Raw genomic sequence first — 15912 nt, forward strand, 5'->3', positions numbered from 1 at the left:
GAATCCTATTCCTTCCCACCCATCTTCTGTTTTTTCATTCCATTCCTCTTTCACCCTACTTTCTCAATAACACCACCACCTAACAACAACAACCATCACCACTACCGTCGCCACCACCACCCCCTCCGCCACCACTACCTTACCACCAGCGTAACCGCCACCGCCACCGCCACCATCGTCGCTGTAACCACCGCAAACATTGTCACTGCCGCCACCTGACCATCACCGCCACCCTACCATCTCCATCACTACCAATGTTACCACCGCTTGACACTGCCACCCCCACCACCACTGTCGCACTACCACCACCATTTTCGTCGCCGGAGCTAACACCACCACCGTCGCCATTGCAGGTTTTTTTGTTTTTTTTTGCAAAAAAAAAATTATTTTGAGATAGGAGTGTTTTTGCTAATTTTATTTCATTCATACAATTTTTTTGGATACCAAACAAAATAAAGTAATAATTCATTTCATTCTCATAAGTTAATTAAACAAAACAAATGAATGATAATGATCCATTTTATTTCCTTATCCATTCCATTTATTCTCCCATTCCATTCCCCCCTCATTCCATTACCGGCCTCCAATACAAATTATTATTACTCAATAAATATTTACGATATAAGATGCAATGAAACTAAGTATAAAGCTAATAACGAAATTCAAGGTGAGTAGACTATGTTATGGACTATGGTTATGTGATAAAAGTTGGGTATCATCAAAAGCCAGCCGATACAACTACAACAAAAGAGATAGAGGCCCAATCGATAGCCATAAAAGCAATGCTCATTCCATGCTCCACGCAACCGCTAGACAATACCAAAGATGAAGGTGCCGTGTGAGCGAGTGTGACATAGCATCTTTAGTAGAGAAATTATGACAACTGGTGCAAATACGAAAAAAAATCTTTAATATCTAATTTATTTGAACTCAAAACGAGTCAAGTGTAAAACTTAATTTAGAACTTTATTTTAAAGGTATTTTATTTATTATGTAAAACATCAGTGAATAAGGTAGCAAAAACGTTTTTGAAGCTTTATATAAAACTTGGGTTTCTAGAAAGCAAGAGTTTTGAACAGAACCAACCAACCTACACTCACCCTAAATTGCATACCTTGATTTGGAAAAAGACATTCTAAGACAATTAAACGCATTGATTTATAAAGAAAAAAAAGGACAGTAAATTCCTATAAAAAGGTAAAAAGAAGATAATAATTAATATGGTTTTAATTTCGACATGTAATTGGGAGGTGCATAAATGTTGTAATGTTGTTGGGTGTGAATTTTTCTTTTGCTAGTATCTTACTTGCAACGTTTTGGTTTTTATGCAATAAAAATCTTATTTTGTTGGCTGTTAAAAAAATGAAAATGAAAACAAAACTGGAGCATTAACGAGACAGGAAGTCGATTCGTGAATCTATTATGGGCAGTGGAGCCACTTATGTATACTGGGCTGGTGGCTCTCAAAATTTGGGTCGTTGTACCTTCAATGTGCCGAGAGGTGTTAATTATTCTATAGAATATAGATGATCATTAATGTTTCGTGTTCAGAGGTCACCCAAGAGGTGCTATATACGGGTGTGAATTTCTTACATAACACGAAATCAACGTAAAATTTGTAGGTTTGAATTAAATCAAAACTTTTTTTGGTTATTTTTTGTTGACAATCAGCTAAACATGTCATATTTAAATCAACTTAAACATGGTTTACCCGTTTAATCTTATACTTTTATTTTATGTGTTTGTATTATAAGTTGTAACAACCAGAAAAATTATAATAAAATAGACAAATAAATAAAAACGTGTTAGATAGTACATATAATACTAGAAATATCTCTTATTTGTGGCCTAGTGGTAGCAAGGCTTAGGTTCTCAAGTAGAGACCCAAGTTCGATCCCCCTCTTGTGTCACTTTGGGTGGATATTAGGCTTTGCGAGGTTGTCGGTTCGGATCCTAAGCCCACCTGGGTTTTCGTCCCATGGTGTGTTATGCTAGAGAGTTAAACTCTTGTGGCGGCACAACGACTGTCAAGTGTCGTAGGCTGTCGTGGTTTACTCAAACAATTAATTTTAGTGACTTAAATTCCTATACTAGTACGGGTAAGTAAGGTCATCTTCACAAGGACTCAAGAAAAGTGCAAGTAGATTTTTAATCAATTTATTTAATTAACTAAAAACTGACAGCCGATGTTAAACGGTTTTGAAAAGATTAATATTAAAAACTAAACAAGTACTTTTAAATTTGTAAACAATAATGATGAAAAACATTCACTCTAGGTTCGGGTAATGTGACATTCAACTTAATCGCAGATTCACTTGACTTGATTGCGTAGTAATTACTAGACCTATTAGTTTGATTGTGATGACAAACGATAACTTAACCGGATTATTGCGACAATTGAACTCGATCTACCCTATTACCAATTTATGTTTTATGACAATCAATTAATTAAGTAACAATAGCCGATGATTATTAGTTCAATGACACAAGAGCTAACCCTAAATGTTGATGAACACAACCAAACAAACAATGCACTAATCAATAATCAAGAACACAAATTGTTTAAACAACCAATCAATAATTGAACAAGATCAAATAATAAAACTAATCAAATTCTTAGTCATAAGGCACAATGAATCTGGTCATAAGCTAAAATACACAAACCCTAGCCTAGAATGAACAAACGAACTTAGCCGAGTATTGACATTACGTTAAAACAACTTATCTTGATGAACATGTAATCACAAGACGAACCGGAAGCTTCGGGATGGTTGAAAGTCGATCTTGGGTCCTTCTTTAGCCTCTGGAAGTAATGGTATGACGAATGGAGGTTTAGATATGTTTATATAGTGATTAGGGTTAATTTTCTTCGATTTAAGGTGGATCGCGTAGCGCAAACGGGTAACGGGCCTATCCTTAGCATAGCGCGAAGGAGAAAATAGTCGGGGTCTGAATCTGGCTGGTTCGCGCAGAAGCTCCACTCCTTCGCGTCGTGCGAAGGACAAAAGTGTCAGCCACAATATTTTTCTTTTCTTTATTCTGCATCGTGAAGCGTGTAATCCCATTCCTGCACTTCTAAACCTTCATTCCAAGCTCGAAATCAACCCCATAAGCCTCCATAACACCCAATGCCCCAAAACACATAAAAATGCTTGAAGTACTAATGTTCATTCATTTATTTAACTAAATATAACTAATTAATATATTATAATACCTAACTTTTAACCAACCATCATCAAGTGGCAATCGACAGTATGGTTTCCAAGTGAAATGCCCAACCCAAACTCTGAAGCCAACGTGAACCTGATTAAGACAACATAGTCTAGCCAGAGTGAGGTAACGAGGCTTTCCAAATTAAAGAGTGCGAGCCAAAAAAAATCTTCATTCTAAAAAAATTATAATACTAGAAATTTTGTAACGAGGTTTGACATTTCGAGTCAAAGATAGAATTTCAAAAATAAAAATAAAATTCATTCATAAATATTAGGGATATTGGATTTTAATAATCCAAGCGTTGGTCTATTGGGTGATATTAATCACAACTTAATAAATTTCTTACATTAGTTTCAACTTTCACTCGATTGGTCTCCACTGAGTCTTTTCTTAACGGAAACTAACCCAGTTAGTTTTAGAGCAAAATATGTCATTTCTCCAAGTTGAGAGTGACAAATAAAAAATGTAATTTAACTTAAAAACTCACCACCACGGCCGCCGCGACCAACACTACCACTTCCGTCGCCGCCGCCGCCGGCACCACCACCAACATCGTTGCCGCCGACATCACCACTACCACCGCCGCCGCCAACACCACCGCCACCACCTTCGTCACAGCCGCCACCTCTGCTGCCGCCGCTACCACCTGTTTATGAAAAGAGGGTTTGAAAATGGGATATTGAAATTTAATAATCCAAACTTTGGTCTTTTGGCCGCAATAATAATTATATAAATTTTCAAACAGGCATAGGTGGTGGTGGTGTCGACAGTGGTGGTGGCGGCAGTGGCGGCATTTATGGAGATGGCGAAGGTGGCGGCAGCGGCGGTGGTGGCGGCAGCCGTGGTGGTGAGTTTCTAAGTTAAATTGTATTTTTCATTTGTCTCCTCAACTTGGAGAAATGGTTTATTTTGCTTTAAAACTAATCGTGTTAGTTCTCGTTAAGAAATGCTTAGTGGAGGCCAAGAGAATGAAAGTTGGAATTAATATAGTGAATTTTTTAAGCTGAGATTAATATGGGCTAGTAGATCTAGGTTTGAATAATTAATATCCAATATCCCTAAATATTATGAAAGCATTAAATAAATACAACCCAATCCAACATTTATGGGTGAAAAAAAGACAGATGAGTGAGAGCCACGTGATTTTTGAAAGCGCCATATCTAGCCCTTAAATGACTTATAAAATCCTATTTATTTGTGAAATATTTTAATTATAATTTTTACGGGTCATGGGTCTCACCAAATCAGAATTACCTTTAAAAAGGGGTTATAGCATCTCATTTATTTGTGAAACTCTCTCATAATCAAATCCTAATTTAATTTCTCCCATCTTCATACCGATCTCCATCGCAAGTCTATCCTCTCAATTATCGGTTAACTTCTGAGTACCACACACCATTGTTAATATCCTTTCTTATGCATCAAGCTTATCTATATCAAATGCTCTTTCTTTGTTGGATTTCTCCTGAATCACCGAATAAACACCAGTTAATCGGCCACCGATTCTAGTCACCCCTTACATCATCTTTAATTTATGAAACCCCATCCGGGCCAACCCGTTTTCATCTTCATCACTCACCACCACCACGCCAATAACCTTGATTCCATACCTAGAATGGTTGTTATTGGCGGCAGATTACTAACATATCATGCTATCTTAAATTTATAAAAGCATGTTTGCTTTAGTTTTTGATCTTAATGCTCTCTGATACAAACCCGGGTTAAATGTTCGTTCATTTAAAGTTTAAACAAATAGTTCATGAACATAAACGAACGTAAAAGAACATAATTGAACAAAGGTAAACGAACATAAAAAAAATATATTAACAAATCTTAACGAACACTAACAAACATAAACAATATAAATAAACACACTTAAATGAACACAAACACATATTAAACATTTAGTACGTAGATGATTTATTCAGTGTTTTATCCAAAAATGAATATAGATGAACATAACCAAACATATATAAATGGATCAAAATAGGTCCAAAGTATATTACAAACTTTCTTACAACAAAACTAACAAAAATCCAAAAAATTATTCACAATATTATAAACGACATATGTAAAAAAAATTGATACGGAGGGCGAAAAGCTAGTTTATTTATATATTTATATTTCTTGTTGTAAGGCTTATAATCTAGAATATTAAAAATAAAAATACGTGAATATATAGAATAAAATAAAGTTTCAGTGGGTTTTAACCAATCAACCGTGCGCGCCAACCCATGGAACTCACGTCGTCTTCAGATCATGTGTCTAACAAGATTTTTAGGTTCGTGCTCGATTTGTTCCGCCAACCCATCCTATTTAACACCCCTAGGCTGCCACTGTACTGGTTACCACAATGGTAAGAAATCACGTCAATAAAAAGCGTCTGAAATTTAATAGATTGTGGAATCTAAAGTATATGCCAAACTTTTTTTCAATTCTGCTTGTGTTTGTCAACTGTTTGGTGATGGTTGTTTGTGGGTTTAGCTATCATGGATAGATCCTTGTTTGTCCCAAAGTCTTAAACCCACAACCACTTGTGATTTGTGGGAGTAGGGAGAGTTATGGATGCATATTGATTGTTTGCGGCATTTATTAGGTAAGCTTGGACTGTAGATTGTGGAACCATCTAGTGAAAGCGATTGTAATATACCATTAATGCGATCAATAGTTTTTTTATGTAGATTAATGCTGCCAAAGTTAAAATCACTTAAAACAAGTCTAGTTTAATAATAACATTTTGCCATGTTATAAACACATACCAAAAATACCGTATATCGATTCAACAATACATGATCCAATCGAATCATCGGCATGTGTTTGCCAATTGTTACAAAAGCTTATTATCCATCCATTTTCAGCCTTCCGTTCTTTGAGGGAATAACGCATCGAGGTAGAAACTGTGTAGTTGTGGGAACAAGAATTTGATCAAGAAGAGAGCCTTATAAAACCTTGGTTCTGTAATGGATGTTGCTCCTTCGCATATGCCATCAACAATGGCCTTCGCACATGGCTCGGCTCCCATAGTTGGGACTACATCTTTGAAATCCTGCTTAAAGGGCTTCTAGAATCAGTAGACATATGTAGATAGATCTGTTGCGGCAATTTGAAGGGAAATGCTACTACTTACTTTTCTTAAACGCACACCAACACCCTTGGTAGCATATTCGGCCGTTATGATATTTGTTTGTATAAACCCAAGTGTCAAGATTGTTATTGTTATTGCCGGAGACACTTCAAATCTAAGGGATTCATAGAAGCTGATCAACGCTGCTTTACTTGCCTATTGGCGCAATAATATATTCAAACATGAGTGAAAGAGATGTGAACATATCACATATGTGACAATTTTCTTGTTAATAAGATGAACTAGACATAACAAAAATAGGATGATATATTATGATTACATAACATATATAGACAACACGCTGAAGTAAGCTAAATGAATTGTGTTCGTTACATTGTAGAAGCCACCGTTTGGCGGGTGCAACATTCCAGCAGACGAGGCATTGACAACAATCTTTCCATTGGTTTTCTTGAGGTGTGGAATTGCAAATTGAGTTGGATAAACCGAGCCCCAAAAGTTTATGTCCTACAAATATTCGTTAGTAAAGCCACTGGAGTAGTCAACATATTTTTCTTGATTATGTGAACAAAGTGTAACAAAATTGTGTCACACTTAAAAATGTAGCTAGTCTGTCTTAAAAACTTGTGAAAGTTATAACATATAAAAACTGCCCTAAATTATGTACAAATGAAATAAAGAGTGTGCATATATACATGCTGATAGCAAATGATAATCAATGAAAATATATAATAAAAAAAGGATAGGTGCATTATAATTAATTTATATGTTTTGGTGTGTGTTTGTGCAGTGTGATCATACCATAACAGGTTCAAATTTGGTGACATCATGGTTGATGGAATAAAGAGGTCCGATTCCTGCATTACACACAAGATGATCCACTATGATCGAATTGATCAGCATAATCCACACAAAGTGATGGTGAAGAAAGTAGTTTATTAAGAAGTCAAGGATTACTTACAATGACCAAATTGTTTAACGGTGTCATCCACGAAAACTCTACACTCGTCGACTTTTGACACGTCAGCAAAAACGAAAAGAACACCAGGAGAGCCGAGCACAAGAGCTCTATCCGCTACTTGCTCAAGTCTACTCTCGGGTTCTTTTATTGCTATTAGTGCTAAACGCGCCCCTCGTTTTGCATACTCATATGCCATGAGCTGCAAATTTTATTCAAGATTTTTCGGATATCTTTTCTTTGGTAAAAAAACGGTTAAGGTCTAGGATTTACATACCTCTCCAAGTCCAGATGAAGCGCCTGTAATCAAAACCACCTTTCCAGACAGGTTTTCATTACATCGGAAACATGAACGGACGATGTTGATGAGTTCCCACAAGAAAAGAAAGGGTGAAACAAGAAGCAAAAGCAACAAGCAAATGTGATAAACGAGGGCATTTGTGAATTTGTTATTGAAGTAGGCTTCATACATGGCTGCCAATTATTCGCATACCACCACTCAGCTTCTCTAAATTTATATACTTAAGACGGTCAAGTGTGACCAGCTCATCTGGGTCCCACATGATTTTCGACAACCAATCCTATTTTTTACACGAGACACATCTTACACAAAAGAAAATGTTGTTCATATGTCTAATCCATACATGTTTGGGTTGACATGCCTAACTTGGGTTGACATGCCTAACTTGCTTAGTAAAGCGAGTCGCGTTTAACCTGCACTAAAATTAAATGCGGCAATCCGTTCACTACTTTATTACAACCTGTTTTGATTGGCCAACGTGTTTGACATGTTTAAGTAAACAAGTCACACATGTAGTGCTTGACTTACATGGTATTAAGGGCGTGGCAACACCGACGCAAGTGCTTTGGCTTGGATCAGTATTCGTGGACTTGAATTAATTAACTTTGCCAAATTGTGTGTTTCATGATAGAACCAATGACTGGCTAAAGTGATTCGGGTATGGAGGGTGCACCACCTCCTTTAATGAATCGATTTCAAATGGGTACCAATGAGGTGACTTTAATTGATTGGTTGTCTAGTTTGGATTGATTGGGTACGCCCCTAGTACTTGCAGTGAATTTCAACCCGTCAATGTGCTTACCATGATTGACACCCTAGTTCAATTTCAAAGCGACCACGACCACGAAACTAAATATATTTTATGCTCATTAAGCAATTTATTTTTTCTTACTTCTTACTTTCTTAAGTTGTGACACGTGTAATTATCATCCATTTTTACTAATATACATAGTGTATTTTTTTTTGCTAAACATGCCTTATCGTGCCTAAACAGGTACCCAATTTGCGTAATCAGTTGTATGACCGTATCATTGTGAAAATTGGGATCGAGTTTACTTGTTGATGAATAAACTAGTAAGTTTTATCTATAAATTTGTCCCTAATTATACAACATCAAAACAGAAGTAAATAAACTGACCAACAAAAATAAAATAGGGTACGCATTTCGGTTGGATATTTATGAGCCTACTTAATGAACTCTGATCGAATCATCATCTCTTTGTATGTATGTTTCACATTTTTAATTTTATACTTTTTAAAAAATAATTAAAATAGGAGGCTATATATGGTTTATAATTTCTCCTTCGTAATACATAAAACATGTAGCCGCCACCCTTAAACCACCAAAGTCAAGTGTTAAACGAGTCATTTTTATGTTTGATATTTATATTAATTGCGCCGTCTCTAACCTATTAAACACGATAAGACACGATTTGCCAACCCTAGACTTAAGTAAGAAGTTGGCACTCATCGTATTAAATCTTTCTCACCAAAAATGATTCACCAAAAACTCCATACTCCTTTCAATATACAATGAAAACAAACAAACTATATATGTACATCAACATATGTGGCGCATATGTTTAGGCAAGCACATAACATATGTGGCGCATATGTTGATAGCAGAACATATGCGCTCACACAGCTACCCCATTGTATTTATGTTGTTCAGTTAATTAACTTTTGCTTTGATGTTATAAAATATAGATTTAATTACCCCGTTAATGTCTATGGTTTTTAAAAAATAGCAGGTTTAGGTTAGGTTTTCAAGTTACAGGTTTGGGTGAAGCAAAAGTAGCAAACAAATGTAAAACGCAAGAGCATTGGTGAACTTGTTATTGAAGCAGGCTTCATACATGGCTGATAATTCCCACACCACCACTCATCTTCTCAGACATTGTATGCTTACAAATTACAACGTGTTTGAGTATGCCAAGACGAATGATGATATGAGTCATTTTTGATTTGTCAATACCAATCCGTCAACCCTTTGTCTAACGCGATTGACGAACTAAGTAAATATTTATAGGTGTTTAAACGCCAAGACGAACCAAGTAATTAAACATCTATGCTATATTCAAGTAAATTGTTATCTATATCTTGGTTGTATTATTAGTTGAAAAAACTAACAGAGTAGCTTTTATCCCGTGTTTGGAACATAAACGGAAGAGACGAATAGCTTTTAATGAGTGGTGTAGCACTAAGCAACCTATTCCCCTCTAGTAGAGGTCTTAGGTTACCATAACCTCTCGAAAGCCACTTGCCCAATAAGCAGTGATTTACGTTATTTTGTTACTATTTACAATAAACCGCCATTGCCAGGGATCGAACCCTGGACCTCTCACCCAAAGGCCTAAGCCTTTACCATCCCACCAAAGTGGAGATGGCCAGGGTATTCTTGATGTCTCGAAAGCTTATAACTGATAGCCACTTAGGTTGTAACCCAGTGGTAAGAGGCAAAAAAATTCTTTGGTGAAGACTTGGGTTCAAACCTAAGCATGGCGATTTAATAAAAAATAGAAAGAAAAAAAGAAAGAAGATAGTGTGTTTAGCTGTTAAAAATAAAAGATAAAAAAGATGAGATGAAGAGTGCATTCAGTAGGTTCATAAATGTCCATCCAAAGTACGTATGGTACCATCATCAGCTACTCCCATTGTATTTATGTTGGTCTATTGTTATTTACTTTGATGTTAGACTGCACGTAGTGGAGGTATTGAGGCGTTACTTCATGCTGAGCGATGTGGATGCCATTTCACAGTTAAGCTGCCATCACAATTGTCCATCAAGGGGTTAACGAAGCTAGTATATATGTATATACTAGATTTTATCTCCCGTGGGTTATTTTTCATTATTCGTTTTTAATATTTATATATGTATATTTGGATTTTAATTTTATTTATTGTAAGAAAATTAATAATTAATATACTTGAGGTTTGATGATGAAATGGTTTCACAAATAAATGATATGTTATAATCCGGTTTAAAAGCTATCTGGGTTTGGTGATACCCATTACCCGTTTATTTTCTTTATTATAAAATTGTTTCTTAATTATAAATAATATCTTTTTTAAAAAATAAAATAGGATATTAATTTTTAGTATATTCCTATTTTATAAGATTTTCATATCAAATATTTGATGAGATTATTTTTTAATATAATGAGATGTTATAACCCGTTTAAGAGCTATCTGGGTTTGGTAAGACATTTACCAGTGAACTCGGGTCAAATGTGTGAGAAGCCTTTATTTACAAAAAAAGTAATCTGATTGCTTGAGAGAATGGTTGTTTTACATTTTTCGTTTTTTAATATTTATTTTATTGAATTTTAATTTTCTTTATTGTAAGAAAGTTAATAATATACTTAGGGTTTATGATGAAAGGGTTTCATAAATAAATGATATGTTATAACTCGTTTAAAAGCTATCTGGATTTGGTGACCCATGACCCGCTTATGTTTTTTACTATAAAATTGTTATTAATTATAAATAATATCTTTTTCTTTTTAAATTGGATATTAAATTTTAGTATATCCCTATTTTATAGGATTTCCATATTAAATAATTGGTAAGATTAATTTTTAATTTAATGAGATGTTATAACCCGTTTAAGAGCTATCTGGTTTTGGTAAGACCCATATCCATGAATTTGGGTTAAATCAATGAGAGGCCTCCATTTAAAAATTAAGCAATTCTTTTTAAATTGGATATTAAATTTTAGTATATCCCTATTTTATAGGATTTCCATATCAAATAATTGGTAAGATTAATTTTTAATTTAATGAGATGTTATAACCCGTTTAAGAGCTATCTGGTTTTGGTAAGACCCATATCCATGAATTTGGGTTAAATCAATGAGAGGCATCCATTTAAAAATTAAGCAATCTGGTGGTTTTCAAAAAAAGAGGGAGCGACCACATCGCGACACATAGGATTATAGGGGTTTCATTTATATATATATATATATATATATGGGATATTTCAAATGAGAACCCCTTTGAGTTTTAAGAACTTGAAAGAACTCAGTGTAACAATTTTTTTTTAATTTTTTTTACACGTACGTAATATATGCAGGTTACATATACGTAAATAAATACAGAATTTTTTACGCACCGAGTCGACTTATTACATATGTTTGACGGACATTTAAAGTTGTGTAATCACTGTACATATTTATTCTCTCTCCTTTTCGACTTTGTTGCCAGATTTAATCTTAACTACATATTCTAATCCATTTAATTAAATGTGTGGCCCAGAATGGAGTTCTTAAGTTCTTAAAACTCAACATGGTTCTCAAAAAATCTCTCCTATATATATATATAGGTCTAAGTTTAGGAGAGAAATAAGATTACTGTAATAAATGTGATAAATGAATATGGGCCATTAGTTTTATTTTAGGTTTTAAATGGTTAAAAATAAATGAAAAAAATATAAATGCAACAATAAATGCATTCTCTCTCTTCAATTAATACAACTAAACCATAATATATCACTCTCTAATTATGGATATGCATATTCTATACGTGTATAGGTAATATGTTTTTCGTGTGTAGGTAATATGTTTTTTTATTCTTGAAACAAGTGTATGTTTTTGTTTAGATTATATATTCTTTATTGACATTTAATGCTAACATATGTAAGATAGTTTTTTGTATTATTTATCACAATGTACCTACGTGTTGATTAATATTGATATATTGAGTTGGAAGAAATTGGTTTTGGATAGAAAAAAAATTTAATATATGAATAAATTGTATTTGTGTAGGATAAAATTTTCGAGTGTATGGTATACGTTTTTCGTGTGTAGGTTATACGTTTTCGTGTGCGTGTGTAGTTTATTGATGCTGAATTTTGTGTGTAGGTTATATATTTTCTTATTATTAGAACAAGTGTAGGTTATATGTTTTTGTGTAGGTTGTGTACTTTTTTATTGATATTTAATGCAAACACGTGTAAGATAGTTTTTTGTACTATTTATCATAATGTAACTACGTGTTGATGGATATTAATATATTGAGTTGGAAGAAATTGGTTTTGGATAGAAAGAAATTTTAGTGTATGAATAAATTTGTACAGGATAAAATTTCAAGAGAGAAAAAATTAAGTTATGAAAATAAACGAATTCTTATTATTTTTTAATTATAATAATTTGATTAGTTGTATTAATTGAATAGATAACTATTATATTTGTTAGTTATATTAATTGAAGAGAGAGTATGTATTAATATTTTCCTAATTTATCTTTAAGCATCTAAAACATAAAATAAAACTAGTGGCTCATATTCATTTGTTACAGTAATCTAATTTCTCTCCTGAATCATCCCATATATATATGTGTGTGTGTGTGTGTGTGTGTGTGTGAAACTAGCTTTTATCCCCCATATTACGGGGTTGTTTTACATTATTCGTTTCTAATATTTATATATTTTTTGAATTTTAATTTTAGTTGTTGTAAGTAAGTTAATAATATGCTTAGGGTTTGATGATGAAAGGGTTTCACAACTAAATGAGATGTTATAACCTGGTTTAAGAACAATCTGGGTTTGGTGAGACCCATGACCCGCTTATTTTTTATTATAAAACTGTTTATTAATTATAAATAATATCTTTTAAAAAACTTAGATATTAATTTACTATTTTATAGGATTTTCATATCAAATATTTGGTGAGATTGATTTTTAATTTAATGAGATGTTATAACACGTTTAAGGGCTATCTGGGTTTGGTAAGACCCATACTCATGAATTCGGGTCAAATGCATGTAAAACCTCCATAAACAAATAAAGCAATCTGGTGGATTGAAGCAACCTGGTGGATTGAGAGGATGTGTGGACAACCAGAGAAATTTTAAAGGTTTCGTTTATATAAATTTAAGATAAATATATACATCTCTCGTGGTATATTTAATTGTTTCCAGTGTTTAAGATATTTTTGGCTTTATAATTAGAGGGTTTTAGCTTATAAAAGGTTTTATATCTAATAGTTGTGGGATTTGGTTTCGATAGGTCGAGCCGGTTCATCTTAGCACTTTATCTCTTGTCCCAATTTGAGCACAGTTTATCATCTTTAGTGGGAGGTTTATTGAGTTATAGTCGGGTCTTCACTAAATAGTCGGGTCCTCACTAAGCAACTAGAATTAGGATTTCATAGCATGTGTCTAGGGATTCAAACCTAGGTAGCTCGTTTTATCATATTTAAACACAAACCAATTTTCTCGTTTCTTGTTTTCATGTCAATTTTAGTTTTCTTTATTATTTTAAGTCTTTATTTAATAATTATTTAAAAACCCCTTTATCAATTAAATCATTTTCTTTAAGTTTTCAGTCAGAGTCTAGTTTTAGTGTCGCTAGTGTCTCATGGGTTTGATATCCAGACTTCAAGAGGCTTTACTGCATTCTGTATGTACGCTTGCCTGTCGTTTTGGTCTAGCATTAGCAGAGTCCAGAGTATTGCTAAAGTATCTAGGTTAGGTCAATATTAGGTTATGCTTTATAGACCGCACTTAATATATCAATGTTAGGTTACTTATTTTGAAAGATCGAGTTGAATGGAGATTTTAAAGCAAAAGTTTCTAATAAACTTTGAATGGCATGTGCGGTTAAGATCAATAATACCAAAAATGACTTAAATATGATGCTAATAATCAACTGGACGAGGTAATTATCATCTAAAAGTAACTTCTCTTGTGCTTTCATAGCCATAGAATATTATGACACATTTGAGTATCGTATCTATTTGTGTATGAAAATGTTGGTGGTATTCTGAAGTGCAGGGCCGTCTCCGAGGATTTGAATACCTCGGTCGAGCCAAAATAAAAAGGCCCATAGCCTTAACGAGTAAAGAAATATATAAGCTAATTTTTTTAAACGGGACTTAATGTTACAATAAACATTGAAAAATATATTATTAAAAAAATATCATAATAACTAACGATTAACTAATGATTTGTGAAACTCTCCTAACATGGGAAAATAAATAGCTTGGTCCTTGGTGGCAAGTTTGATCAACCGTGAAGGAGCCTAGTGGTTAACAACGAACCAAAGAGAAAGGAACCAAAGAAGGAGGAATGCACCAAAGAGAAATTTCAATCGACCGCATTTTCTTTTATTTTGCATCGGGTTTTTATTTAATTTTTGTAGTTTTTAGTTTTAGTTCGGTCCCAATAATTTAAACTTGATTAAATGGATTATGGATAAAAAAGAATTTTGTGCCCAATAATTATAAGATGGTAAAGAGCAATTCATATTATCTACGTTTTATATTTTTAAATGTATAAAATAAAAAATATAGATACAAAAAGTTTTTACCCCTAAAAATTACATGCCCCGGCCGACGATCCGACCGGCGCCACCCTCCTGCCGGCCATGCTGAAGTGGACCACAACAAAGGATTGGATATTTGGGGGAAACACTATACCAATAAACAAAAATATGTGGGCTAAGGTACGCGGGCCGTATGCCTGTATTTCATTTATGCTTTACTTGTATTAATATCTGCCTGATTGTGTTTAATACGTTTGAGTTATAAGAAAATAGTGTATACGTATTTTTGTAACAGGAACACGTGATGACAGCAAAAGAAGAACCAAACTTAACCAACTTAAATACACAGCGCTATGTCGCTATGAAATGACCAAACTAAATAAAAGGTAGATATATGTTGGAGAATCAACTTAATATTGAGCCTGAAAATTTGGGACGTTTATCTTCTGTTTTAAATGCGTCACTTTGATTCGCTTATCATCAACGAAGGATCATTAAGTGCAACTGTCAAGGTAATAATACTTTTTATTATATGTATCAAATGGTCAAATTAGAAGGGTCAATTTGCAAGTAGACCCGGGCCTTGGTAAGCTTGACCCAAAATCTTTTCGATCTATCTAATCATGGGTTATGGACAAAACCATTCATTCTTTGTCTAATCTCTTTTCTCATTTATTTTATCTATTCATGGGTTATGGACAAAACCATTTTGACAAATAGGTTATAATTTTCTTTCTAATCTTTCATCTCATTCATCATATATATCCATGAGTCATGGGTCAAAATAATTTTAGCAAATGGGTTATATTTTTCTTTATAATTCTCTAATTCCTCATCTTATATATTTATCCTATTTTATTTTCTTCTTACCTTTAATTTTGTTCATTTCTTTCAAATAACGTACCTATTTACTTTTATTATTTAACATACCCATGTAATACACGGGTTCAAAAGCTAGTTATAGATATACTATAATCTGAATTACCTATGCATAAGTAAACGGTTCAAAATGTCATTCTGCTCTCATATCATATCTTTTTTGATGCAGGAGTCAAAACTTTTACAAATTTGGTGCTTATACACTTTTAGTGGATGCAAT

The 15912-nt window shown here is 33.6% G+C and overlaps 1 pseudogene across 1 annotated transcript; it reads right to left on the reverse strand.

The window, feature by feature from the left end:
• Positions 1–6053: 6053 nt before the first annotated feature.
• LOC143589154 (11-beta-hydroxysteroid dehydrogenase-like 4A) lies at positions 6054–7725 on the reverse strand (annotated as a pseudogene). Its single transcript, XR_013145221.1, has 6 exons — positions 7531–7725; positions 7257–7455; positions 7097–7176; positions 6671–6802; positions 6341–6493; positions 6054–6259 (listed from the first exon to the last, which is right to left on the reverse strand). The product of XR_013145221.1 is annotated as an 11-beta-hydroxysteroid dehydrogenase-like 4A (transcript).
• Positions 7726–15912: the final 8187 nt, after the last annotated feature.

The sequence above is a fragment of the Bidens hawaiensis genome, unplaced genomic scaffold (assembly GCF_021521415.1).
Source record: "Bidens hawaiensis isolate Kalapana, Puna unplaced genomic scaffold, B.hawaiensis_p1.1 tig00037257_1, whole genome shotgun sequence".
Lineage (NCBI taxonomy): Eukaryota > Viridiplantae > Streptophyta > Magnoliopsida > Asterales > Asteraceae > Bidens > Bidens hawaiensis.